Below are 27,559 nucleotides of genomic sequence, written 5' to 3'. Positions count from 1 at the left end.
TGTTGAGTAAGAAGACAATAAATATGCAAGACTCTGCTCTTAAAGCACACAAAGGCCAGAAAATGCTCAGGCTGATTCTTCTGCAAAAATCTGATCCCAGCCCAGTCTAATGAAGTGGACTCAAATGGGAACCCACTGGGGATAAGGAGACGCTGCAGCACATTTGCACGATTCATTTCAGCTGGATATCATATTAGCATTGCAGGCTGCTGGAGCCTGAAGTTGAATTGAACCATGGAGATGATTTAAAGGAGAAAGAAGGAGAGAAAGGGCCGGCTGTGGTGGTGGCAAATGGAGAAAAAGTATGGCAGGAAATGAAGCCCATACAGGGACACCAGAGTATAAGAGGGGAGGATGTAAGGTGGAGGGAGACTGAGCAGAAGAAAAGGTGGAGGGAGAGATGAGCCGGAGGAAAATTGTGGTTCAGCAGAGGGAGGTGGAGGTGGGAACATACGTACTTGGCACTGGTGCAGGAAATAAATTGACATGAGAGGAGGTCAGCTGGAGTTCAGCGGTGGCAGCGCTCCTGAACATCAGAGACATCAGGGCCATGCTGTGGACAAAAAAAAGTTGTATTTTTGTGTCACATGAAAGTACGATCCTGCACTGGAGAAGCAAATGAAATCACATGAAACACTTCCCTTGAGTTGCACCTGAAGACCTCATGGACTTCTTCTTACAAATGAGGTCATTCAGGCGTTCTTGCAGCTCCTCTTTCACGGATGAATCGGGCAGGTGGTGGTCCATTGTGGCAACAAGAGAAGAGCCTAGATTGTGTTTCCAGGGTGTGTGAGCGGACAGCAGGATGTGGGAGGGGGACTCTCACTACCTGAGAGTTCAAAAGCAGGAGCTCACCTGTGACCAGTGCGCTCACATGTTTTACATGTTACACAGATTGTTTTAGAGCAGATTAATCCTTTAAATGACAGCACCCATGTGTTTGCAGTGGGTGCAGATGAATGAATAAACAAAAAAAACAGCACTATTGACACCTTCATACACCTTGTCGGTTTCACAATTTGAACAAAAGTGTCACAACTTTGATATTTGATAAAAGAAAAGCCTGGAGATAAATGTGGGCTTTCTTCAGTGTTTGTTTATTTTGTGTATTTACACAGTAAAAATGAGAAAAAATACCTGAAGGTTGTGTAGGAAAAATTGGCAATAAATATAAAAAAATGAAGAAAGTACCTAAAAAGATGTTACATGCCCTGATTTGACATAAACATATAATTTATTAAATTAATTTTTTGTATGCTATTCTGAAAAATAAAATGCAGACACGGCATATTAAAATGTAAAACAGCTTTTCTGATAAATAAATCAGACATAAAGAATATTGTAGAGATGTTCCAAACCACTTTTAACCGTTAAAAACTCAAGAATGATATCAGTACATGTTTAAGCTTCACAAGGTGTAACCTTTCATGCTTTATTTATGAAGAACACAATGTGTGTCCATGACCTCGCCTGCGGTCGCAGCCCCCCTCGCGGAGCCCCTGCCCTTCTCTCCTCTGTTGTAAACCTTCCTGTGGTGGATCAGTAGTGAACTGTACCGGAGCGCAGAGTGAGTCCGCCTCGCAGAACAGCAGACCGGGCTCTCCCGGTGCCAGGATCAAACACTCCGGCACAGGCAGCAGCAGCAGCAGCAGATCCACGGAGCTGCAGCTGGACGCGTTTGAGAAGAAAAGAATCAGCGAAACTCCAGAAAGAAAAGAAGAGTCGGTTAAATTTTTCAAAGCGTGTTAGTTTCTCCAGAAAAGTTCGAGCGGATACACAACGAGGAAACATTACTGCTGGATGAAACACTGCTGTACGAACCGAGGAACATCTTGTTAAAGGTGAGCAGAGCACGCAGCGCTGGGTTTGTGTGTCTGTGTTTTTTAAAGCAAGTTTTGACTTTGTTTTAAAGCTCTGTCATCTGAATATCAGAGTTGGTCAGTAAACGGCTGTTTTACCTGTGTGAGAGTGTTTGTTTGTTTATGTGTGTGTGTGTGTGTTAATCTAACAGCATGATTAATTGGTTGTTGATAGTTTGGTTTGCCTGTGGGATTAAAGTATTCCAGCGTAATCTGTAGTTGATCCAGTGAGTGCAGTAGCGCTGGTTTCTTCATGTTCTTCGTGTGTGTGTGGGGGGATTGTTATGAGTGAGATAAAATAGAGAATAAACATTGTGTTGTTATCTCCAACACACACACACACACACACACACACACACACACACACACTCTGCATTTCAAAACCACTCTTCTTCCTGTGGCTGTTGTGACTGCTGCTATGAAAGACAGAAAGGACAGAAGCCCATGGGAGAGGATGGAGGAGTGATATAATGAAAAAAGAAAGGTCGCACAAAGAGAGAGAGAGAGGCCGACCTCATGGTCATTTGTTTTATGCTCTCAAGGCCTGCTTTAATTTATGGATTGGTTTTGAGTTGAATTGGAAACACCCAGTGTTTGATTGGACCATAAATAATCCCCACAGGAGCCGATAAACGCTGAAGGAGCAGCATGCCAGAGATTCTCTCCATCTCTTCCTCATCTGTGGTGGGCTGCCTCTCACCCTGTACATGATTGATGGGTTCCGAGTCATGTTGTCATGGCTGTAAGAGTTTAGATGAATGCAAACATTAGTGCAACCAAATCAAAAAAATCCATGCATGTTGCAAAAGCATGCATACATGCAACCCCTGCACAGACTTGTAGCATTATTACAGCTGCATGATGTTAACTTACAGGCATCATGCCACCTCACTGGGAGCCTCTATATCATCCTGCCCTGTCACCACAGCACAGCTCAGGCTTAAAGGGAGCTGGAAGAGGTGGGGGTCTGGTGGTGGTGGGAGGTGATAACCAAGCTGTCGGTCTCTAGGATTGGATCAGCTAAAGAGTGCAGGTGGAGGGGAGGAGGGGAGGAGAGGGGGCAGCACTGAGTGATGCTCACTCTCATCACACAGCTCCTTCACAGAAACCCTGAAGGCACCACACGTGAAGTAACAATGTGGGAACATGACACCACAACCATGTATAGCAATCCAAAAACATTTTCTTCTCTTACTGTCACATAAGCTGACCTTCTGCCATCTTTACTCGTGTCTACACTGAGTTAACAAATACAGTAAGAGTGGAAAATAAACTGGAACACAGCTGGAGGCACAATCACAGCTGCTAATGCTTGAAGACACCGAAACATTAAAGACACACCCATCACTCAAAATGCAGCTTTTACAGCTTTAATTTGCTCATTAGATAATCTCAGCTGAAAATACCACATACATGGTGGGGGCACATCTGTGCACTCAGGGGCACGCTTACATAACAAGTGAAGGAAAATCCCCCCATGGAGCACCATACATTACTTCCCATATTAAACTGATGTGCAGAGAGTGTGCAGTCTGATCTACACCTGCAATGTTCAATTAGCAAAAAGCCTCGGCAGCCATCTGGAGCTAAAATGATCACGTGACTGCTGTTTCATCTGATGATGATGATGTTGATTAAAATCACAAATGCAGCTTGTCAGCACATTTAATTCACTATCATCCCTCATGATGTAGCTAAACCTCTTTTTTTAACTCTTATTGAACATCATAGAGGTGTTAACAGTGTTGGATGAGTAGAAAGCATTGTTTAGTTAGAATTACAAACTGCCAATGAGACTAGTACAACCCTGTCTCTAGAAACTTCCTTCAGCTTGAAAAGACAATCCCTCCAACAAGTCCTGGGTCATCCTCAGGGCCCCTTGACTAGTAGGCACATAGGGCGTCCTTATCAAGTCCCCAAGCCACCTCTAAGGGCTTCTCTCAGTCTTGAGAAGCAGCAGATCCACTCTGAGCCTCTAGGCGAGGGTAGAGTCAGACTGGTAAAGCCCTCTATCACCACTAAAGCATGACATAGAGGCTGCATCAGTGCAGAAACTGCACCCATCACTCGTAAACAACCTCTTTTTTATGGTTTAAAGGTTTACATTTGCAGATTCTGTGTCCCAGCTGCAAAGTGTTCATAAGAGAGCTGCAGGTCATGAACAGGAAGGCGAAGCCTTCTGACCCCTGATGTGAGCTTACTGAACACTGAGTCCATGTGAAACGTCTCCACAGTGGAAGCACTGTAGGAGCCTTGAATTCCACTGAGGGAAATGTGCACTCAACAGATTTGTTTCTAACCCCCAGTTCATGTCTTAAATTACATGCCAGAGACAAGTCGGTCTATTTGATGATTTTCTGTTGTAGTTCAAAGTGTAATGGAGCAGTTTTTTTTTTCCGATATGGTCGGTGGGAGTGATGTTGGTTCTAAGGTTCAGATTCCCGTCAGCTGTGATGCGTCTTAACAGCGGGAGCGTCATTGAGATTTCCGTCAGACTTTCTCGATGTCAGCCCATTAAAACAGGACAAGAGCGAGAGCACAGCAGGGGAGAGACAAGCTGTCAGTCAGACACACACATACACACACAAAGGCTGCCCTTGTATGAGACTGTAATTAGTAGCTGCCTGGGTTTGCTGTGACCTTTTTCTTCCTGTTTTCAAAGGTCTGTTCTGGACTGTAAATGCAGCAACATCACTAATGGCTGTGCTTGTACACTGGGTTCAAGTTTCATTTTCAAAGTCACTTCCCAAGATATTAATCATCAAGTTAAGTTTTCTTTTTCCACTAAAATACAAGAAGTCAGATCTGTCATTATTCATGCAGGTCAAAGTTAGCCTTCAAACTCCTGAAGTTGACAGTAAAATGAGTTCTTGAGTGTTTTTTTTTTCAGTGAAACATTCATTATGTGGTTCATTTGTGAATGTATTATACTAACTTGCATTCCATAGATTTTTACTGTGGCCAGAAATAATTGAAACAGTGTGGACTTTTCTGCTTGTAGAAACATCCAGAGAGTAGAGGAGGAGATTCTTCTTCTTCTGTCTGCTACAGATTATCAAACCATCGCCACAAACATATTCCTTTAAAACAGATTAAGCAGAGCTCGGTAAGCTTCATACAGATGAGTCTACCAGTAGAAATTAGTTAGTTAGTCTTGAATTGTGTTAAAATGTTGCATGTTAAGTCTTAAATTTCCCCTCCTGAGTAACTGTGAAATTGCATGAGGCCCAGACTACAGCAAATCTATTATATCATTACTTCTCCTTGTTAAGTATTTAAAGACATCTGAGAGTTTTACAAGTTTAATTTGATTTTGTGAACTCTTTTTCGTTTTGGGTGACAGTCAAATAATGAAAAATGTGGGAGGAAAATTCAACAAGGGATCCTGGGTCAGAAAATCACGTGACTCCAGAGATTCTATCAACACTTGTTTTGTATTACTCATAAATATACGAGAAGCCGAGATTAGCTCCTCCGACTGCAACACTCCAAATGACCAACATTTGTCAAGTCATGAATATGTGGAGGCAGCTCATCCATCACACCACAGGAGGTCAGGTCAGATCTGCAGAGAGGTGAGCAGGGTACATGTACTCCAGTGCCGAGATTTTACTCCTATAAAATATGTTTATAAAAGAGAGTGAGTCCAGATTAAAGCAGCATCTTTTACTTAAGACTCAACAATGAGTGAATTTGTGGCTCAGGTAGTGACAAGGAGCTGAAAATGTGTCCTCTGTCATGTTTTTTTGCCAACTGGAAGTGGAGTCAATAAACACTCTTGACTATGAACAGTTATTTTCCTCCTCTTTGCAGACAAAAGCCAGATTCTAGTGTGTCTCAGTGTCTCAGTGTTTTCTGTCCAGTGCGAAAAGAGGCTCAGCTACTTAACATATTTTCGTGGACTTGGAATCCAGGAGACAACAGTTTTCAGGCTGAGTGGATGCCTAGGCTGAACTTTTTCCCTTTATTGTGAATTTGGCCGTACCAAGTGAGAAACATGGAGCTCATCCAGACGGCTTCCCCATCTATTTTGTGGCTGCACAGACTGAAAGGTCCGTCTACTCTTACTGTTGGCCTGTCATTGTACGGCAACCCCGTCATTATCTCCTTTGATTTTTTTTTAAACCAAAACTTGTCGTAAAATGCCTCATGAGCTCACACACAGCATCTCTGTGTTCATCCTCTTGTAGAACATTATTTCAGCGTGAAGAAAGTCTAAATGTTTTTTTTCTTTGCGTAAGTAGATTGCAGCTCAATTAAATTGGAATCTGAGATGGCAGACGGAGATGGGCTCTGAAAGCCCTCGCAGTCTGTAAGAGGAGACGGAATCAATGCAGAGTCGCGCAAGTCTGGGTATAATGGACATTAGTGGGCAGACCTCTGGCACAGATCACATTAGAACCAGGAGCGCTGAAGTTTGCCAAGTGCTCCAAACATCCATTAGTAGGCCAATCAAAACTGTGTTTGCTCAACACTCATGTTTATGGTCACAGCGTTCCAAAGATGCTGCAGAGAAACTGCAATTAGTGACTGAAATAGTAGATTGAATCCTTATTATTAGTAGCATTGAAGAGGACAAAAACTAACTGGATGTTTCTCAGCCAAGTAGTTTTGGTGTCTGGTTTTACAGGCGGTGCAAGCACCTTCTGGTTTAAAATTATATAGTGTCCACCCCTTGATCTTTACTGTATAGCTCTTAGCTCAAGCATATATGTTGTTGCAAGATTCAATGGCAGTCGGCTTGCTCTGACGTTGATGTGTATGGACTTGTTGGTTTTTATCCATCTGAGCCCAGCCCTGCCTTTCTGGCTTTCTCTTTCTGAAGAGAAGGCAAAGTGGCCTCATATGTCACAAAGCGTCACTTCACTGCTGTCAGGACATTGATGTATGGGGACCGAAATGGCCAGTGCTGAAACAGCAGACCACACACAGATACACACAAACACAAGATTGATGGATGGACATGAGCATTAGGCTCAGAATTGAGGCTCATTTGTGGAGGTCGGGAGGCGATGACCTGCAGCGGCAACGATTAGACATTTTTATTGGTGGCAGTCTTGTCTTTTGGAGAAAAACCTGTTCTGGCTGCTTTAAATTGCAGAGATGTTTTTCTTCTTGCCTGAAAAGCAGAAAAGAAATCCTCTGTCAGAGTGGAGCTCCTAACCTGACTAACAAAGCCCTGTGTCCTTACAAGTGAAACCCATTCATTAAACTGTTGGTGGATTTGCCTCTATTGGAAACCTGATTTGTGCCAGCAAGGGAAACAAAACATCAATTATTGATCAGATATAAATGCTCATCAGTCCCTCCTGGGGTGCTTTTACATACTAGATATGACTTTGTCTATGCAAACTCTGCGCTCTTTTCTCCGTGCTGCCAAAAAGCCCGTTTGAATCAGTGAGTTTTTCAGCAGGTTATAGTGGGACACCTCGGAACTAATAACATAAGCAAAGATCTGTTGTTTGGATGTGTTTGATTTATAGATTAGATTTCCTCCACCTTCTTGGCCAGCTCCTTCCCCTGAGTCTGTGTCTGTGTGTGTGTGTGTTTTGCTCAGCGGAGTGAAGCCAGCTTGGCGGATGCATCTGCCAGATGACCCCTCTGCAGAATGCGTACCACGCAGCACCCCACCCCCTTCCTGCATCAGCTGACCAGCTTGGGTAAACTGTGGTTGGCTTGTCTCCTGGAAGTAGAGCAGAGAGGAAGCTGGGGGGCCTGGGAAGTATTACAAAAGTGTTTACATCATGACCCCAGTGTGTCTCTGAATGCATACTGTATCTCTCTGGTGTAACCCTCCCCTGTAATTGGTGACAGATGTCCCCCCCCCCCCCCCCCATTTCTTTCTTTCTCATACTCACGTGTTCGCCTCTAATGTTCCCAGAATTCTTTCGGGAACCTCTGGGATGCCGTCCCAAACTTTGGTAACATAACTCTCACCGCACTCTCAGCCCTCATCCCTCAGTTTATAAAACTATCCCATGTGAAGTGTATTGCCAGGACCTAGCCGGCCTGGATGTCGTCCTGCTCTTATGAAACATTTGGCAGATTTTTAAACTGAGTTGCAGTTTACGGAGTGATGCTGCTGGCTGGTTTCAGCTCAGTTTCATCAGGGCTCAGATGGACAGAGCTGAGTCCTGGAGGTGTTGTCTGCCTTTGTGCTGCAGAGTCTTTGTCTGCTCTGCATTATCCTGCAGAGAATTGGTTATGGAGGATTGTGTCCATCTGCTAAATGAGATTTCTTGGAAACAAGAGACGGATAAAAAGAAGAGGGACAGGGTTTGTCTTGTGGCTGATCAGCTGAAAAGTGAAATCAAGTCCTCGGAATAACTGTGTGTGTGCCCTGCTGAGTTTTCAATGGACTGTATCGAACAATGAGCACAGTCTTTCTTTCTTTCACATACACGCGTCCTCAAGCCTCCCTCAGCTTCCCTCTGCGATTTGACATTCAAAAGATGCATTGTCCAAACATGCCTTTGATATTCATAGTATTATTAACAGGCTGGATCAGAGTAGAGCTCGCTGTGTATGTTTGGGGTCTTGGTGCCCTCCCTTCTCTCTTTCTGGGTCCAGACTGAGGGTAGACAGAAGTAGGTCAAAGTTTAGTGGAGCGTCCTGTCTAAGCAGGAGGCTTGGGGAGGGGTTAAAGGCCGTCTATGGTGCCAGGCACCTCCTGCCTTTCCAGACTGAGCTCTGTTTAATATCAAAACACAGCAAAAGTTTAAACCACTCGACCATTTCGAAATCACCTCAGGGGGTTTATTAAATTGTCTTTAATCTCACTAAATATTAACAAAGAAGAAGAAGAATTGATTATGTGAGGTTAAACACCGTCACATTGTTGTGTGTGTAGATTCTTCACGAACTCCTCCTTTCATAAAGTATTTTACTAAATAATAAATAGAACCTCAACCCCTATAACAAACTACACAGGGCCATATTCTGAACTGAGACCGTTTCTTAAGAGGGGGTCCTGTTTGTGTTTATGGGCTGTCATATTGATTGTGATGTGGCCCGGCATTAATCAGCTCACTCTGCTGGTCATGTTGACCCTTGTGAGGAAAACATACCTCTGCGGATTAGGATGTCTGGGTGGCTGGGTTCAGGAAAGGTCAGCAGGGTTACAGTGGAAAAGACATGATCCTGGGGCTACAACTTTAAGGTGGTGTCTTAAAGGTGTATATGTGGCTCCACCTTGTGTAATCCAACTTTAGAAAGGATATGAATCATTCATAGTGGAGTTTTTGGAGAGGCCCTGTGTCTCCTCACTCACTGTTCTGGTTGGCCTGTGTTACATAAGACCGCTTTGGAAAGTCAGATGTTATCGCTGATAAGAGGGTAAAGCAGAGGAGGAGGAAGGAGATGCATTTTTTTTCTGGGAGCATCTTCACAATTAATGCATGTATTATATAACAGCGTATCTGCTGTATCTCTCAGAATTCCACTCATTGTTAGCGTACGAGGATTTGCTGGTGTGCAGAGTTTTAAAATGTAGCTCCAGTCTGCTGTCAAAGATCAAACGGGTAGATTAAGGTGGAGACGGAGCAGTTTGGAGGGGTAGCAGCGGCAGATGCAGGGATGAACGGATGAAATGAGGCCAGTGTCATCCTGTCTCATTTACTATGCAGGGTTGGGAGGGGATTAGCCTCACTTACATAACTCCATCACCCCCTCCCCTAACTAGCCTAACCCCCCCCTCTTTTCCCCCCATCTCACACACACACACACACACACACACCTCTCATCTCTCTCTCATCTGAGATCATAAGTTGGCCTATTTGTTAATCCAGTATTTTTGTTTTGTTTTCACTTCAAGACAAAAATTTCTGTGCGGGGAGGTGAAGATGATGAGTGGGCCGAACATCAGGAAAGTGAAGAAAATAGAAAAGCAAACCATCATTACCGGCTTTGGTAATGATGGTTTGCAGATGAAGCAAAAAGAAAAGAAGAAAGAGGAGGAAAAAGGGGTGGGGGTGGGGGTGGATGAGATGAGTCTATTTATAGTTTATCCCTGCTGTTGGGTTAGACCGCCTGGCCCAGTGCAGCACAGCTCAGCATCCATGTCAGTCCTCATGTCAGTCTCCATTAGCTCCAAACATACACTCACACACACATGACCTTTGCCACTGAGTAAAAGGAAATTACACAATGACAGATCTGAGTCTTTATGTGTGTGTGTGTGTGTGTGTATCTGGCATAAATGTGGGTGAAATTATGTGACCCTAAGACAAACGTTCCACTTCAGAGAGCAGTGTGAAGCACCCAGAACCGCTTTACTTCTTAATCTTCAGAATAAATTAGTCACATCATGTCCTGTGTCCTTCTAGCTCTCTTTTGTTCATTTGCATATCTCTTTTTTTGTCCATTTTTTATACGTAGAGTTACACGTGTAGGTGAATACATGTGTTTCAGTGAACTAGTTGTGGGCTTTTCCTCCAGCTGCCTCTGCTGACGCCAGTGCTTTTGTTTATTGTAGCACCCACAGGCAAAATACACACATTCATATAATGTACAAGCTTCTGATACATTTTTAGTTTCAAACACAGTCCATTCATACATGTTTAGGTGCCTAAAACCCAAATAGATTTTTATTTTTTTAATCACCCCTGTGTGTTAAACATTGCGTGGCTTGTTATTAGCTGCGAGCTGATGCCCGTTAGGACTGGAAGGCTGCTGTATAAGTTCCCGGATGATTCATGGAACAGTCTCCGGGTTGCACAGGACCTCGTTTGTTTCTGCCCCCGGCCCACCCTGCTCCAATAACACACTTAAACGTGGCCGTGGCAGAGGACACACATTCATGACCACGCATGAACGCAAGCATTCACTACATGCACATGTGCAGACACCCGCAGAGACGGACGCTATTCACGAGACTGCAGATGATTGCACGGAGGCCAGTATTCATGTTTCGTAAACAGTGCAGGTTAGCATTTATAATCTGAAAACATAATAATAATAATAATAATAATCACTCAAAGGGCTGAACTATCCATACATGTAACAAGAGCTGTAAAACTTATTGACTGCAGGCCGCAGACTTCTCCATGGTAATTCATTCTTGCTCTGCAGTCAGTAACAGACAGACAGTCAGACAAAATAGAGATGAAATCTTTCAGTTTCCTGCTGCTGACATGAGGCTTGACACCAGCAGTTCTTGTGGTTCAAGAGTAGACAGATGCTGACAAGTTTTTCAATGTGTTTCTGTGAAATATGTGCAGATTTCTTGCAGCCACCCCCCCCCCCCCTTTTTTTTTTTGCCCTGCAACAACTTCACCATGCGCCCACTGCTTTGAGCTTAGACAGGGGAGATGTGTTGGAAATAATGAAGGAAAAGCTGACAACGGGTAGGCCGAAAATAATAAGAGTGGAGACAAAGTGTGTGAATGAAAGGAGATGATCCACATCCTCCAGACAGACAAAGTGTTACAACAACAGTGGCAGGCTGATAGAGCTGGAAACAGACAAAAGCCAAGACAAAGCTTCTGGCTCCAGCCGTGATTTAGGCGCTGAAAAGCAAAATGAAAACGTTCCTGCAGTCTTTGCTAATTTTCCCCTGCTTAGTGTATCTCCTCTGTGTGGTCACCTCTCACCGCACCCAACACACACAGAAGACTCTCATTAGTCATCAGCTGCCTGTGAACATGCAAGCTCATCATTTTCATCTGGTAAGATTTTCATATTAGAGGTGGTGCAGCTGTGGCCGAGGATCAGCTGCGGCTCTTAAGATTAGACACTGAGATAAACGTTACTCTCGACTGCTGCTGCTTCTATCTCATGTCGTCTCATCTAATCTGACCACCACGGACGTGATTTAAGATCTTAGAGTAATGTTACAGGATGGAGAGAAAGGTTCGGGAATGGAGAGTGGATCAATTAGCTGTTTAACCTCGGGGACGATTGACTGTGTATGATGAGGTCATTCTTATCTAAAATGGTGGATAGCTTAACCTTCATTTAGAATATATTTTTTATATTTTGTGTGTGTATGTGAAAATTGTGTTATTAACATTTCATAAGTAATAAGATTAAAGGTGTAGTGCAGATGCTTTTCTTGATACATGTATTAAGTCACACTAGTGGTAGTTCCTGTCCAATCTGGTCACACTTCAGATGTCTAAGAGACATTTTCAGTCTAAATGTCTCAAATTGCTACAGTTGAAGAACACTAACACATTTTAAGAGCTACAACTGATCCTTTTTGCACAGAAAAGTAAATACTTTTTAAGAGTCAAAAGTCCAACATGATAATGCTATCTGGCTCTCATTGATCATCTTTTGACCCTCCAGATTTATCTTGTGAATAACTGTTGCAGCTACAAGTGCAGAATTCTAAGTGCATCCAGTTCAGTGATGTGATATGACTGTCGATTTGTGCTGATAATCTTTCTTGCTCTACCTGAAGGACTCTGTGACTAAATGTGAAACAGCTGATTCAATCATTTTGAAGCGAAGCAGCAGGGTCCAGTTATTTCTCCTGTTAGTTGTTGCACCAACTGTGTTTCCAAGAGGTGTGAGTGTCAGCCATCGTTACAGTGTTTAGACTCAGGCAGGCTGCCCTCTAGTGAACAGATCTGAGTCTACACTGAGTCTGAACTGAGCTCACTGAGTGAACAGAAGTGCAGATGAACAGGGCTACAGTTTAATAGATCTATCAGAGCAGCACAGGGAAACATAGCTTCTATTGTTTTTTTTCTTAACCTATAAGATGAATGGCCCTCAGTAATCATGGCCATTTGTCTTCAGTTGTAAGTCTAGAGGTCAGTGATTAAACCTTGTTTTCTGTAACGTAGCCAGCTCCCTCTCTCTCTCTCTCTGGCTCAGAGGATCAGAGGGAGAGCTGCATCTCGTCGCTGCTCCGCTCTGCTTTTCATGGCTCTGATGTTGTCTGCCACCAAATCCCAGCTGAATAAAAGTCAAAAATTGAAGCAGCAAATCATGTTTTATGTATGTGTGCTTACACAATGAAAGCAGGCTGGAAAGTGGGCCAAGCATCACACAGGGCATATTATGGTAACAAAGCAGCTTTCCACTTTCTTGGAAAAAAGACAACAACAGCCGCTGAAGTGCCCGGCACACAGTATGGCATGAGTGCCCGGCTAATGACACAGAAAACACAGGGACACATACAGAGAAACTTTATGTACCTGACGGCTCTGTTCCTGGGAGGTGTTCCATGATTCCCGTTGGTTGTATCCCAAACAAGAATGATGCTTTTGACTTGAGTCTGTCCTTTTCTGTTGATCCACTGATTAATTGTTTCAGACCTACTTTTTGGTATTGTGGGTGATGCTGCTAATCCTTAGGAAGATTAGTATCACAGTAAGACTCCGTTTTCTGTAGTTTTGCAAGAGTCATATATTATGTGGAATAGAAGAAGATTAAAGCCACTCTTTGAGTTTTGACTTTTATTCTCCGACATCTCAATTGAATTTCTTAGAATTGAAGTTAAAAGTCAGAATTCTGAGGGGGGGAAAAGTCAGCTTAAAGCTCTCTGCTGAGCTGTTCCATATGAATGAGCAAGCTGTTGCCAAATGAATTCACACAGTGCTGATTAAGCCTTTCAGCGGCAGGTAAATCGCTTCATTTTCTGTAATGTACTCGAATTTTAAATCTGGTGTCTGTGGAGACATTTCCATTCAGGCATTTATAGTAGCAAAGCTAAAAAAGAAGCAGCTGTAGCCTTAAGGGCTCTGTGGTTCAGTCTGATGCTCCTCATAAATGAAAAATGAGTAAAATTACAATCCAGTAAAGAGAGAGGTTACTAGAAGGAAAAAATCCAGGGTCAGAACAATATTATAGAGATGTTTCTGAAATTCCAACACAATAATTCATATCTTAAGCAGAGTAAATCTACCGGCTGCAGTGTATTGGTATTTAGGTTGTGTAATTGCTGCCACTGACAGAGGGGGGAGCCAAAATGTCTGCACTATATATTTAAGGGCAGACTGTTTTTTTAATATCTGAATTTTAGTTCAGAATTCTGGTCTCCTATATAGAAACTAACTTATAAATAACTAAAAAAATATTAAAAATATATAAAATATTATTAAATATTGATATCAGAATAACGTATACGGTGATGTTCCTGACTTTTCAGTTTCACCCTTGGTTATGTCTAGTGTGTGTGTGTGTGTGTGTGTGTGTGTGTTTATAGACTGAGCTGAACACTTCTCTTGTCTCTTCACCTCTCTTGTTTCATTCTGCAGAAGTCACCTTGTCAGAGGTGTAGCCACGCCTTTTGTGTGACGGCAGCTGTGTCCCCTCCACCCTCCGTTCCCCTCCTTCTTCAGTACTGCACACTGTAGCTCTCGAAAATGAGACGGCGCAGCAGAGACCCCCGGCATCTTTCTAACGTTAGAAGCCCTGTGATTAGCAAAGTGAGCTCAAGTCGACCAGGCACACAGGCTGCATTACTTCAATACAACGCTCACTTTAAGTTAATGCTGCATCACCCTGTGGGAGTGCAACCCTGAATCACAGTGTCATTGTCCTGACATAAAGTGTCGCCCCTGCAGCGAGGACATATGCTGCTATCTATCTCCCAGTGATCTAAAGGATTAATAATCTCTATCTAATCTGCACCCATGGGTTTACATCAGCCCATCATACACAGTGAGCTCTCATCTCCTGATTAGAGAGAGTGCATGGAGTGTGTGTGTCTGTGTGAAGTCCTACACACACTGCAGAGATCATTGCAGCAGCACAGGTCATGTCTTTTGGCTTTGAAATGTGTTGATTGGATGATAATTGGAATTCTGTGTAAGTTGAGCCTATTTCTTTGCACAGTAGCAGCATGTGTGGAGTGTATTTCTCTAATCTATGAAGTTTTTGCATGCAATACCAAGAAAAATCACTCAAAGGTAGGACATCTGAACAAACCTTTATTCTGTTATCTTACCAGTTTCACCCCCTGTGCTCCTCTGTAGGCCTTGACCCCTCTTTCCTCCTCCCTCCCCCTGACACCCCTGCCCTCCCCCGCTTTCTCACACACAACTGCTGTGTGCTTCATGGTGTCCACAGTAACAACCACAAGGCACGTGGCCATCAAATCAGACCTCAAATGGCTGAAACACAATAATCATCTAATGGCAAAAATCCCAGATCCTGATTGCCACTTTAATCAGTCGTGGCCTGGCCTTAAAAGCCCGGCCGACCTCCAGATTTCATGAAAATCCATTCATAGATATGTCAGATTTACTCTTGACCACACATGACTTGAGCTTCAGCTTCAGTTCTGAAAGAAATTGATTACTTATGTTTATTAAAAACGATGCCTTCTGATTTCCTACTAAAATGATCATTTAACTACTAATGGTTCTGGAAAATTTGATTACCGATCATGGCTTAACCTGAATGGCTGATTTAGTTGGATCCAAAGCACAACTCTGTGTGACTCTTCTGTGTATGTGTGACAATGGCTGTGAAAGAGCCCAGTCAGCATCTGTTTGTTGTTCCTGAAAGCAGCTCAGAAGCTCAGCCTGGCAGCTGTGGGTGATGTGGCAGGACTGACCCCTGCATCGGGACACAAAGGCCAAAAATCGATAGTCGTATCGTATCACTTATCAGCCGGTAACAAGCTGACTGATTACCTCAAAAGCTGCCTCTGTGGAGAGGTAGAGAGGAAGAGCAAAGACAAAGAGGGGGTGAGATTACACCATAAAAAAGTGCAAATGTTAAACTTTAGATAGATATCTAAATCCACCACAGCACAGATAACTGCAACAATCCCTTTGGAATTCTGGGTAATTTCAGAGGCTAGAAAAAAGCCTTGCTCTTCAGTAAATCAGCTCATTTTAATCCATTAGAAAGTGGAATGCTTGAAATGATTTGCAAGCGTTGGTGACCTGCAGGAGAACATGCATGCTTTGACATTACAGTAAGGTTCAGTTCACAGTGTCATTGTGACATCTGTGTGTCTGCATAAAGTTGCAGAAAAAACAATTATCAGGCTAACAGTAATGCTTTCTATTTTCCCTTAGGCCAGCGTGCAGAGTTCTACCCCCAGAGAGAGGTGAGGTCCTGGGATGAGAGCTCTCTGCCATCCCCCTTTCTGCCCCAGGCCTCCAGGAGGAGTACGCTGGGCAACACACTGAGGTAAAGAACCACAAAACAAAAAAAACATAAAACTCCCTCTGCAGACAAAACCCTTCTCTGATGACGTTGACCTTCAATATTTGCTGACTGAAGCACTCCTCCTGCCACTGTTTTTTCTCTCATTCCCGTCCTCCCTCTTGTTTTTGTTCTTTTTCTCTCTTGACTTTTTGGGAAGGCTGGGAGGATGATCAATACACTGATTTGGTTTTGGCTTAATTTAGAGTGACTTGCTATGATCTTTTTGTCACACAGACATGCACACACATGTATGCAAATGGGGTGTCTTTGATGTGTCCGTTTAGGGATTAGGTATGGAGATGGATAGCAGTTTGAGAGGAGGAGGGAGCCGAGGGGTTAAGGGGTCAGAAATTTGTGGCCGACTCCATGTGCTGTTCCATACGGCAGCCATATACCTCACATAAAGCACTTTTGACAATTTATTGCTGCCACAAATCAAGTTTCTTCACACCACAAAGACTGTTTTCTCTACACTTCTCAACAAAATCAGTTATGTCTGTCTGCCGTGTTTGTTATTTGTGTCTTTTGCGTAACAGCAGCCACTCAGCACTTAATCCTGATATTACCTCCTTATCATTTCTATCAGTTCAAGGCCTCGCAGCAAAGGGCAGTGTTTGTAAGATATGTGTGGTGATAATAATGTGTAGTCAACACAACAGCAGCTGTCTTCCTCTCTTCTTTCCTCCATATCCATTACAGATCTGCTGTCTCCTCTGCACTCTGTCCTTCCTCCAGTCCCAGCCCAGCTGTCCCAGTCCTTCATTATTTGTCCCACAACACTACTCACCACCTGCATTAGATGGTCACTTTCAAAATACAAAGCACTTCTATTCAGTACCATGTTTGTGTAAAGAAATGGTTGCTACATAAATTAATCTGCTATGCTATCAGGGGATAAAATGACTAGATATTAGGTGAAGGAGGTCATAAATCTCTATCTATCAGGCCATTGCTTTGGTCTGACAGATTAAGGAGCAAAGCCAACTTTTAATGCTGCCCCATTAATCTTAAGTGCCTGAGGTCCAGATGAAGAGACCTGGATCTAGATTGGTTCATGTACCCTCCTGAAACTTTTTAAAAACACAAAATGCCAATGCCAGGCTGAAAAGTGTCAAATGAGTCAAAAAAGTTCATTAATGCATCACCAATGACAACAACACTGGCTAGCTGGAACACCTTTTATTGTTTGGTGGCTCAAGTTGCTGCCAGAAGTTAGTGCTAATTGCTAATGCTAACTGTGGCAGCCATTGCTAAGTAACTAACTTTACTTTATCATGGCAGTGATATCATGGCATTATCAGCAGTGCAGCTGGCAATGTTCAAAGTGTTGGTATGGTTTGATATTCAAATGAGCTGCAGTCATTGAATGAGTTGCTGCATGCTAGAGAGAAGGTGGCCCTTCAGGGAGGCTTCCTCCTGAGCTGCCATCACAAAATTGTCCCTAAACCCCTCAATCAGCCCTGGAGCTTTGCACAGCCGCCTGTCCTGTCCTGACTGTTATGAAAGTGCAACAGAAAAACTGTTTTTAGCCAAAATATAACAACCACTCATCCAAACTTCTTTGACCTTGGCACTGCACTTACTTTGGTCCCTAGCAATACACTCGCCTCGCTTCTTGTAGAGAGATGGAGAGGTGGACTGTGTTAATGGCAGTGAAGTGCCAAGTCAGAGAGAAGTAAACTCTCTTTCCTCTTACCATGGGACTCACAGGGAGGTACAGGGAACTTCCAGTAAAGAGGACACACACACACACACACAGATGAACGCACACACACATGCACACTGACCTACACACACACACACACACACACACACACACACACACACTGACTGACCTACACACACACACAGATGAAAGCACACACACACATGCACACTGACCTACACACACACACACACACACACAAACACACACACACACACGCACACACACACACACACACTCCTCCAGCATTACTCAGCCCTCCTACTGGTTTTCCATGGCAGCACACAACAATAAAGCATGAGTGCTAAGTGTTGTGTGTGTTATCATAAAACAGAACCATGTGTGATCACCAGATAAATTAGCCTAAGCATTAGGTGAATCAATGATCATTTAATGGCTTACAAAAAAAGCACTGTAGAAAGTTGAAGTCAGTTTACCTTTACTTAGTCTATGGACTATAACTATATTGTTAGTGGTATATCAACAAAACGCACATTTTTGACACTTTGTTGATTGAACAAGGTTGAAAATGACATAATTTAAGTTTCAGTTTAGGAGGTTAAATCAACAGCAGCAATCAATCTGCATTAACACAGCCTCACTGTGCTTGCCACACCTCACACACATTTCTTTTTAAGCACCACCCTCTCAGTGTCACTTGAAATACAGCTCTGTTTGATGTGACTTTCCCTCCTTTCCTCCATCACCTGCAGAATAATAATACCCATGCTCACTTTCATGCACACACAAGAGCACGAGGAGTGTGCAACTACAAAGATGTGCAGAAACATGTTATGTAATTTAACCCTGCCTCTGTATCACGGCTGCAGCCCTCTATGTAGTCGATGTTGTTTGATAATTGCACAACTGGGTGCAGCTGCACTGTTATTCAGCCAAAGGGTATAGATGCTGTGTGCCAGGATAGAGGTGTTCCCCTGATGCCTGTGGGCCATTCTGCTGCACAGAAATAAAATGTTAAACCTGATGCAGGATTGTGTTGATGCGGTGAATATGTGTGAAAGAGAAGGGGTGGATGAAGCCGAGGCTAAAAAGAGAAGGGGGAGGAGAGAGAGTGAGGCAGAGGGGAGTAGTGTGTGTGTTAAAAGAGGAAAACTAGAGGCAGACAAAAGTGGGAGAGGGGAGGGAGGAATGAGGAGGAGGAGGAGGGGGAGGCGGTGCTAAGGCAGGCAGCAGGGAAGGAAAACTGAGAAGAGGAACAGTGGAGTGAAGTGAGAAGAGGAGGAGGAGAACAGGACAGGAAAATAAGGGGGCTTCTATTTGAAAGTGTTGGGATATGAAGTCCTTGAGCGGTGCAGAGGCAGCGGCAGGAAGCTGGGCCGTTACAAGGAAGAGGTAGACGACAGAGGAAGAGAGACGAGGACAGCCCGAGTGCTTTTTTGCAAAAAAAATTCCAAGACAGACAGAGACAAGTGGAGGCAGAAATGCAGGTCTCTCAGAGGGGTGAGTATAGAAGAAGTGTTGCCTGTGTGTGCATGTGCGTCTTACAAACTCAGGCTCCCCACTCACCCGGCTTTGTATTGCAGTTTGGCTTCATTCACGTGAATAGGAAAAACTTCGATCAGTGTGAAAGCATTTAAGAGGGTGTCAATTGCATTCATTGCATTTAGAGACTAAAGTTGCTTGGCAGAAACCCTGACGTTAACAAGACTGGAAACTATTTTAGTAAAAAAAAAAAAAAAGTTCCCTGGAAGATTCAGTCAGCTGACGGGCACTAGCTTAAAGTTTTCTTATTGTTGCAGCTGTTGAGGTGGGATGATGAGTGTTTAGTGGTGTCTGAGCCCAGAGTATCTAATCCTAACCCCGGGTAATCTGCTCATTACAGATTGTTAGGGTATTGATTTGAAATTTCAGCCTTTGGAAAAGCTGTTCCACCCAGTGGACAGTTGGCCTGGAGGAGGAAGGAGAAGGAGGAGGAGGAGGAGGAGAAGAGGAGGGGGGGTGTTATTCAATCTGTCTGAACACACACTCACACTAAAGATAAGAAGGAGCATGAGGCAGCATATACACTTCTACTAAAGCACACAATTAGGCTGCATCTCAGATGTGTGACCCGTACCAAACATGTTTTTATCCAGAGGACTCAAAGGGAAGCTTTGTGTTTCTTTTGATGATGAAGACAGAGGCTGCTCCTCTTATGTCTTCCCCGCATGTGTAATTACAAGACTCCTTGTGCGCCTTGGGCCACATATTGTAGTTTCTCATCAAGTCTGTTTTGGCCTGAGAGTGATGTGTCAGCAGATATGTTTATAGATAGCAGTCAGCTCATTGTAGTATCTGTCTGTTTGACCGTGTCATGTTAAGGTTTTCATTTGAGATCATGCTGGGAGAAGACTGTAATTACCCAGGCTGGATTTTTTTTTTCTGGCACGGTTAGAAAGAGTGACGTTTCACTCTATAAATGCTCACAAACGTGAAGACTGAACTTGAGAGGTGAGGAGGAGGAGGAGTGAGAGACAGATAAGAAGGCTTACCTCATCTGTCCTGAACAAAACAAATGAGGTAAATGTGTGTCACATGTTACAGGTTGCAGACGTAAGCCTTTCCAGCTGTGTTGACTCATGCTTCCTGTGTGTGGAGCATGTAGAAGTAGCTCCAGATAGAAAGTAGTGAGAACTTTTTTGGCTTTTTACTCCTTTGGATGACCCCCTATTTCCAATCATCCATTACAGGAACGCAGCTGTGAGGTATGGTGTAGGACCCACCAGACTAAAGGTGACCTATGATGATCAGGTACTTCTGATTGGCTTTAATAAGCTGCAGGACTCTTTCCATCCATTCAGCACAGTTGTCTCAATCTAGTTCCATCCCGACTTGCTGTCCTCGGCTCCATTCTTTTTCAGCGTTTCTATTGAGCTCAATCTGGTGCCAGGTGTTTATGTAAAGCTGCTGGTTGAGGAGCACGGCGAAACTCTGAAGGAGGGAGAAAGACAGACAGAAACACATGAGGACAGGGAGACAGCGAGAGATTAGGAGTCGGCCTGGCTTCTTCTCAGTTTGCTGAATGAGTATTTTCCACGCCAGCCTGTCCTCCCCTCTGTCTTCCATGGGTTTACAGCAGCGTGGACAGTATGCCTGAATTCGTCTGCACATGTGCCTCTTTGCCGTGTCAGATATTTTCTCAGATGAGTGGAAGTGAATTATACATCGAGGCTGGCACAGTTAAAGTGAGGCGTGCTGCTTATGTAATAGTTGCTGCTGTGGAACTCATTTGCCTGGCTGTATTTAGTTGCATTTGGTGAGTGAGTGTGCCTTTGTGCACGTGGACGCCATTGTTATATCCTGCTTCAGCTATGATCAGTGAAGCTGTGACACCTTTAGCGAAATATCATAAAATATTGTGCCCTACTTTTTCTTATTAAACTGCTCTCTAATAGAAAATAAAACCTGCCATGCCCTTTTCTCGCTCTGCGTGACATTTTGGGTCATGTTGTCAGTCAAAGATTGGTTCCTTTCAGATAACAGGCCCTTTCTCTTTGCGCTCTGCCCTCTGTTCCACTGAAACAATGGCCCCTCACTGTTCATACAGCCAAAGCAGCAGGGGAGGGAAATTTAGGAGGGAAAACTTTACTTGTCTCTCTACTGAACAATGAGAAGTCAGAACAGCTCGGGTTTTACCCAAAATATACGCACCAGTCTGATAAGAAATCACAGCTGACACTAGTTACTGTATCAAGTGCCTAAATTAAAGGGTTAACAAGCCATGAATCCTGACATACAGTAGTCAGCTGGCCAGACTAATCCCTGTGTCTCTACCACCGGTATTCTCGGTATTTCCAGTGTCTGTGGATCTGACCACTGACCACTGCTGGATAACTTTCAGTGGCTGGAAAACCTCCTGGAAAATTTAACATTTGGAGCACAAGAGGAATGTCAGCCATGTTTTCACAAACTGTTACCTCAATTTCCTCCAGTTCCAGCTGACTGCAGTGCTGTTAAAGATTTACACCTCAGTCATTTCTGATTGCATCCAGCATGAAGCGCTTACTGATCACTGTGAACAGATGAAAACACAAACACTGGTTTGTTGTGTGAGAAGCATTGACCAACAACGTTTACATGCAAGTAAACGGATTATGTCAAGAGGACACAACATACTCTGTACACAAGTAAACATGTTGTGTTTACCTCTGCAGAGTCCTACATGTCAAGCTGTAAATGTTGTCTTGTCCTCGTGTCTCGCATCAGAACAGGCAGACAGAGCTCAGCTGTCTGTCACACTTTATTGGACTTGCAGGACATGACAACAGCACCACTGTACTCTGAAGCCATTTGAGTTGGCCTGGTAGCTTGTTGTTGTACACAGGCAATATGCAGCAGTAGATTCCACTCAAACTCTGTGCTGTAATGCAATACTATAAATCAATCCTGACAAACGCAGAAGTCACTAGAAGATCTTTTATATAATGTTCTCTTCAAGTCCCTGCAGATCCAGCAGTGAGCACAGCAGAAATGATGCTACATCTGAAACCTGAGGCCATTGTTTGACTCTCCAATACACCAAGAGGTTGATCATTGACTAGTTCCTAGATTATAATCTTGCAACCTCTTACAAACTCATAAATAGACATCCTGACGGTTCATATCCCGAAATAATGTTAGTGTTGCTTTATTATCAGCCCCACAGGCAGTGTAAAGTGTGTGTCTGTGTGATAGAAACAGAGCGGGAGAACCCTGGGCTTCTGCCGGCCCACTCTCATGTCCGAAACGAGGCCAGATGCTTTGAGATGCTAAAGAGCCGACCTGTCCGCTGTCAGTCTGTCACGCACACACAAAAACACACTCACTCATTCACCTATTCATTCACACATTCTTTTCCTTCCTTTCCTCTCTCTTCCTGTCTCTCCATCTCATTTTGCCCCCTTCATGAAAAATGTGGGCCTCTGTTGCTACAGCAACGCTCCCAAACAGAGGGAGAAGCTAAAGTCTGCAACAGCAACAAGGTGGTTGTAAAAGAAAACTGGAGTGAGGGAGGACCTGTTGCCAATTACTTCTGCGCAGACCTTTTTTTTTTTTTTTTTAAGAAGTTGTCTCAGCACAGAAAAACTGCTTTAATGAAGTCAGAGCTCTGCAGCCGCTTGGACGCAGCAACTTTTGTTGAAAGTTACAATATCAGCCATGTTACTTTGCCAAAGAGAGACAATGTCTCTCTGGTTTGAGTGAAAAGAGATTTGGCACTAAAGTGATGGGTTAATGAAGACTGAGAACATTTGTATGCATTCAGCAACCTCCAACACACACACACTGTGAAGACAAGCCATGTGGGGGTAGGTGACAGTGAGCGGCCACTCAGACAGACAGTCATTGTGTTGGAATGGAGGCATAATATAACCTCAGGTCTTTTGGCAAAGCATTAAAAGGCCTCTCTCATTTTACAGTCAAGTCGACTGACTTCATTACAATACCATTTTCTCAGCTGTTTGAAGTTTTATTGTGGAGTAGATGCGTGACAAATAAGTGGGTGAGTAGATTAGGTGTGGACTGATTGCCATGCTGAGGTGTTGTGTGTGTCAATGTGCTGCTGCCTTGTCTGTACTTGTGGAGTTTCTTTAGTTAGCCGGATTATTATGACTCACCTAGCCGGTTGATTTTCTGTCTCTGATTAATCAAGGCCACCCACACTCTGTGTGCCAGAGTAGCTGTGTTTCTCTTGACTTCATGCATCACACCCATTCTGCGCTTTAGTATAGAAGTATTCGAGCACCACTCACTACTGTTCCCGTGTGCAGTGGCCACCCATCAAAGCAGTGGAAACATTAGACAAAGGCATTTTTTGTGAATGGTTCTCATTACCGTTTGCATACTGATACTTTTGCCCCTGTCCACACACTGCCGACTCTGATCTGACAATTTTATTCTTTCCACCTGTTGCACTCATTTTCTCACTGGACTTGCCTTCAGTTAGTCACAGTGTTGCTGTTAAAGAAGGGCCAGATGAAAATCTACCTGCATAGTCCTGCAAGTTGGAGCATGGAGTAGTATGAAAGAGGGAGGGGGGGGGGGGGGGGGGGTGGAGGTGGAAAAGAAAGACTGACAGCAGAGCTGTGGAGCAATAATTCAGCACAGGAAAGAGGGAAGGAAGGGTTAAAATGAGCGTCAGGATGAAAGTAGAGGAAAGAGGTAGAATAACACTGCAGTTCCTCAGGAAGATGTCACCTTTACCACCGCACTTTTCATTCAAATTAAGTTGCTGTTTTGACCATATAAGGTAACAAACTGGTGAGGCTGTCGATGCTCTACAGGATTTACGATGGTCACTCCAAAAAAAAGAGGGATTTTTAGTTAGTTCCTTTTCATTGCTAGTAGGCAACTTTTGTTTTTCCTTTCTTGGTGTGTTCCATTTGACAAAAGCAAAGATGACAAGTATGTTTAGCTTTGTGCCAGAAAAAGATGAAAATCGATGTGTCCACCTCCACCCGGATGTCACATTTGCATCACTCTGAGTTGGAGCTGATACATACCTGTGACTACTGCAGTCATTTGATCTTGATCGTACACTTCTCTACTGCAGACACAAGCTAGTGTGATCTGGGTTTACAGGAGCTGGGTGTTAGGGCGACAATAACACACAAAATCACAGTTAGTGACACAGGTTTCATCATGTGGCATCTTTTTTTTTTTTTTACCAGACACAGTAGGCGTAGCTGACATTCAGCTGACAAACAACGTGACGGAGGCAACACTGGGTGGATCTCTGCACCTGTGTTTACTTCTTGTCGTCATAGGTGTTATTTACTTGACAGACACAGGTTAAATGTATGAGATTCATCTCTTTTTTAAATCAAAGGCTTGTTTTCTTGCCTTTCCAACTTTTTTATGTATGGTATTATCGGAAAATAAAGAACAGTTTCTCATTGTGTTTCCATTCTCCTATTGACAAAGCCAGTAACATTATTTCAAAACAGTGTTTTCATAGATACAGAGGTCAACACTTCCACACCACAAATCCACTGCTGTTACTGCACTGCAGATCTCCTGATGTTACAAAAGGCACCAACATCCACCCATAATCTTCCTGGTTTCACGGAGGATACATCAGCTGGGTTTGTTTTTAGCCTGTAGTGTAAATGTGTGCGGTCTTTCATAGTAACAATGTCTGAAAGAGGCAGAAACGTGGAATAAAGTGAATGTGAAAAGAGACCAGGAAAAGCTCCCTGGAGCTGGCATGAGCTACATGTTTGTTGCTTGTCAGTAGACGAGATAGTTTGGATAAGAGATGATGTCTCGATTCACATTTGATTTTTGGACTGAGATCTTAAGGTGTTCAGACCTCTATGTCTGTGCTTGCCAAATAATCAAACAGGATTATAGATGCCTGGTTTTCCCAAGAGCTCAGGCCTCTTTGGAGTTTCTTTTTTTGGACTACCTGTTATTGGAAAATCCCCTAAACCCTGTCTATCACCCCCACCCAGCCCGGCTTTGTGCTCTCACCCTAAAAGCCTCCTCCTTTTCTCTCCCTTGTTCTCACTCGGTCCTGAGCCCAGCAGAGCCTCCGGAACAGCTTGGAGGTTGCGTGTGATTGCGAGGGGCGATCTGCTGCTGCAGAATAATGGGCTTCCTTTCCTGGCGTTCTTCACAGACTTATCGTAACGGGATTATTTCCCAGTCACAGAACCCACTTCTGGATCTGGTTAAAGGGCTACCTGGGAACTTTTTCCCCTGCTGGCCCTGCTCTTACTCATCCTGGGCCAGTTGATGTAATGTGGAGGGTAAACCCGGTGCATTTCAGTCCATGTCTGGAGCTGTAAGGCAGCCTTCAAGCCATTCAACATCATTTAATAGTATCAGAGTGTCAGGATGCGGTTTAATGTGCCCCTTGGTTGACCCCACAATATCTAGCTGCAACACTATTGGAGTTTATTTTTGAACGTCGAATCAAATGCCTTGCTGAGAGAAACACCTCATGAAAGACTATCAGCATGATTTCAGGCACTTGAGATGTTTTCTATTTTTAGTGGTGATGGCTGGTTTTTCTCTGCCTGTCTCATGCTGCTGACAGCAGAGGAGGATGCGTGAAATGAGGAAGGTGGAGGAGGCAGTGAGGGCAGGACAACTAAAACTATTTTCACTTTCTCAGAAGAATGCAACCAGGAACGCAAAGAGGGCTTCAATAACTTTTAGAAACAGCCAGTGAGCAACATCAGAGGGGGAAATTAGCTTTTGAGATTTGTTGCCCGAGCACCCAGAACAAAACCCAACCCTTGGAGGTCAGAGGGGTGGGAGGCCAGAATCAGACCCACTCCCCTCCACTCATCAGGGGGTCACTGGGTGAGGGCTTGGGAGGGGGTCACGGTTGATGGTCGCAGAGGGTTGTTAATTCTATTATCCCTGCCTGAGAGGTCCTTGTCAGGGCCGGGAGTGAAGAGGGGAGGAGGGGGGAGGCTGGATAAAAGGTGAAAGGAGGTGATTATTCTGGTATGGGAAATGATCACATACCACACATATCTTCATCTGCTTGACTCATGTGCATGTGTCTCTGCATCAGACATGTTCACAAACTGAATCACACTGCTGACTGATCACTAACTAATAACTAGACTTCAGTTCTCACTATAGTATTGAAATATATGGATTTTGTGTCTCCCTAGTTGGCCGAGTTATACTTTGCTGGTTATGATTAATACACTTTTGGATTTTCTCAACCAGACATCCTAATGGCTTGGAATCAAACATGGCTGTCTTACTATCCATTCATTCAAAGGCAAATGATGACAGACTTCTTTACTCGCTCATATTATATCTGGACAATGGACAAGGTGCAAACATTTTTACACTACTTGGTATATTACTAAACCCATACTGCATGCTCAACCTGTTCTTCTGACACTTATGTATGAATATTTGACAGTGTCACAGTGTTCTCTAAAGGAAACTAAAGCAGGATTTTAACTTTTCTTTTTTCACATAGCTAACTGTATTTTTTACAAAACGATAAATTCCTTATGTAAAAGTGTTTTCTTGCTTCAACATGCTTTAGATAAAACCTACACAGAAAACCCTTTTCTCTCTTTCTCTGTTAGCGTTGGCACATCACCGACACTAAAGACTGATGTGCACATTGATGCCTCCATTTTGTGTGAATGGCTGTTCGCGCACAGTGTTCGTCTGTATGACTGCGTTGGTCTTGGCAGCCTGTGTGCAGCTGTGGCACCAAAGGATTATTCCACTTGGCCAGACGGGTTCAAGCTTGGCATGACAGGCGGAGGATGCATGTCTCCTCTCCGCCCCCCCGGGAAAAACTAACACTGATAATGCTATCTGCAAATGGAAGGCTTAATCTGCTGCCACTGTATTGTGTTAATAATATCTATCCAGGTTTCTCTTGCTAAATATAGTTTAGCAGCCCAGTGAGGCTATTGTTCTTCAAAGCGTTTGTGTTGATAAAACAGTGAAGTGACTACATTTCAAACCCCTGTGTAAGTGATACACAGATGACTGCTCGCAGGTTCAGATGAGGACATTTAGGAAAATCACAGCTGCAGATGGTGGTGGCTGTGACTCATCCCCTCTCCCTCTGTCTCTATTGTCCTCAGCTTCTACTAAATCCACCCTCTTCCTGCCTCGTTAATGAAATTGGCAATTAGCAGTAGCATTGCTAGAGATGTACAGTACATTTAATGAGGGATGAGCCTTGATTTGGGGATGAGAGTGGTGTCTGGGGAATGCTTCCTTTGGAGAAGTGTTTAAGAGAAACACCTGTAAAGTGGCTGTAGCTAATGAGTTTTGTGATTGGCAACAGGCCTAAAATCAATACATAATTTTCCCTTAATTGTAATACAATTATAAAATAAATCTAATACTTTTCAATTAGTAAATAGTGAATGGGTAATGATATTAAAGGATGATTCAAAGTGGACACTGAAGT

General features: G+C 43.6%; 1 protein-coding gene across 2 annotated transcripts in view; it reads left to right on the top strand.

The window, feature by feature from the left end:
- The first annotated feature begins 1,551 nt into the window (after nucleotides 1–1,551).
- The window catches only part of lzts2a (leucine zipper, putative tumor suppressor 2a), a 32,657-nt gene continuing 6,649 nt past the window's right edge, over nucleotides 1,552–27,559 (top strand). Inside the window, exons 1-2 of one of the 2 annotated variants that reach the window (XM_028423714.1) lie at nucleotides 1,552–1,841; nucleotides 15,839–15,953. The gene's annotated coding sequence lies outside the window, so the exon portion shown is untranslated. Of the gene's footprint in view, nucleotides 1,842–15,838; nucleotides 15,954–18,880; nucleotides 19,138–27,559 lie in introns of those variants that run through there. The other variant, XM_028423715.1, reaches the window with a different exon arrangement.

Source organism: Parambassis ranga, chromosome 15 (genome assembly GCF_900634625.1).
Source record: "Parambassis ranga chromosome 15, fParRan2.1, whole genome shotgun sequence".
NCBI classification, from domain to species: Eukaryota; Metazoa; Chordata; class Actinopteri; family Ambassidae; genus Parambassis; species Parambassis ranga.
This window is presented reverse-complemented; position numbering and strand designations above follow the sequence as displayed.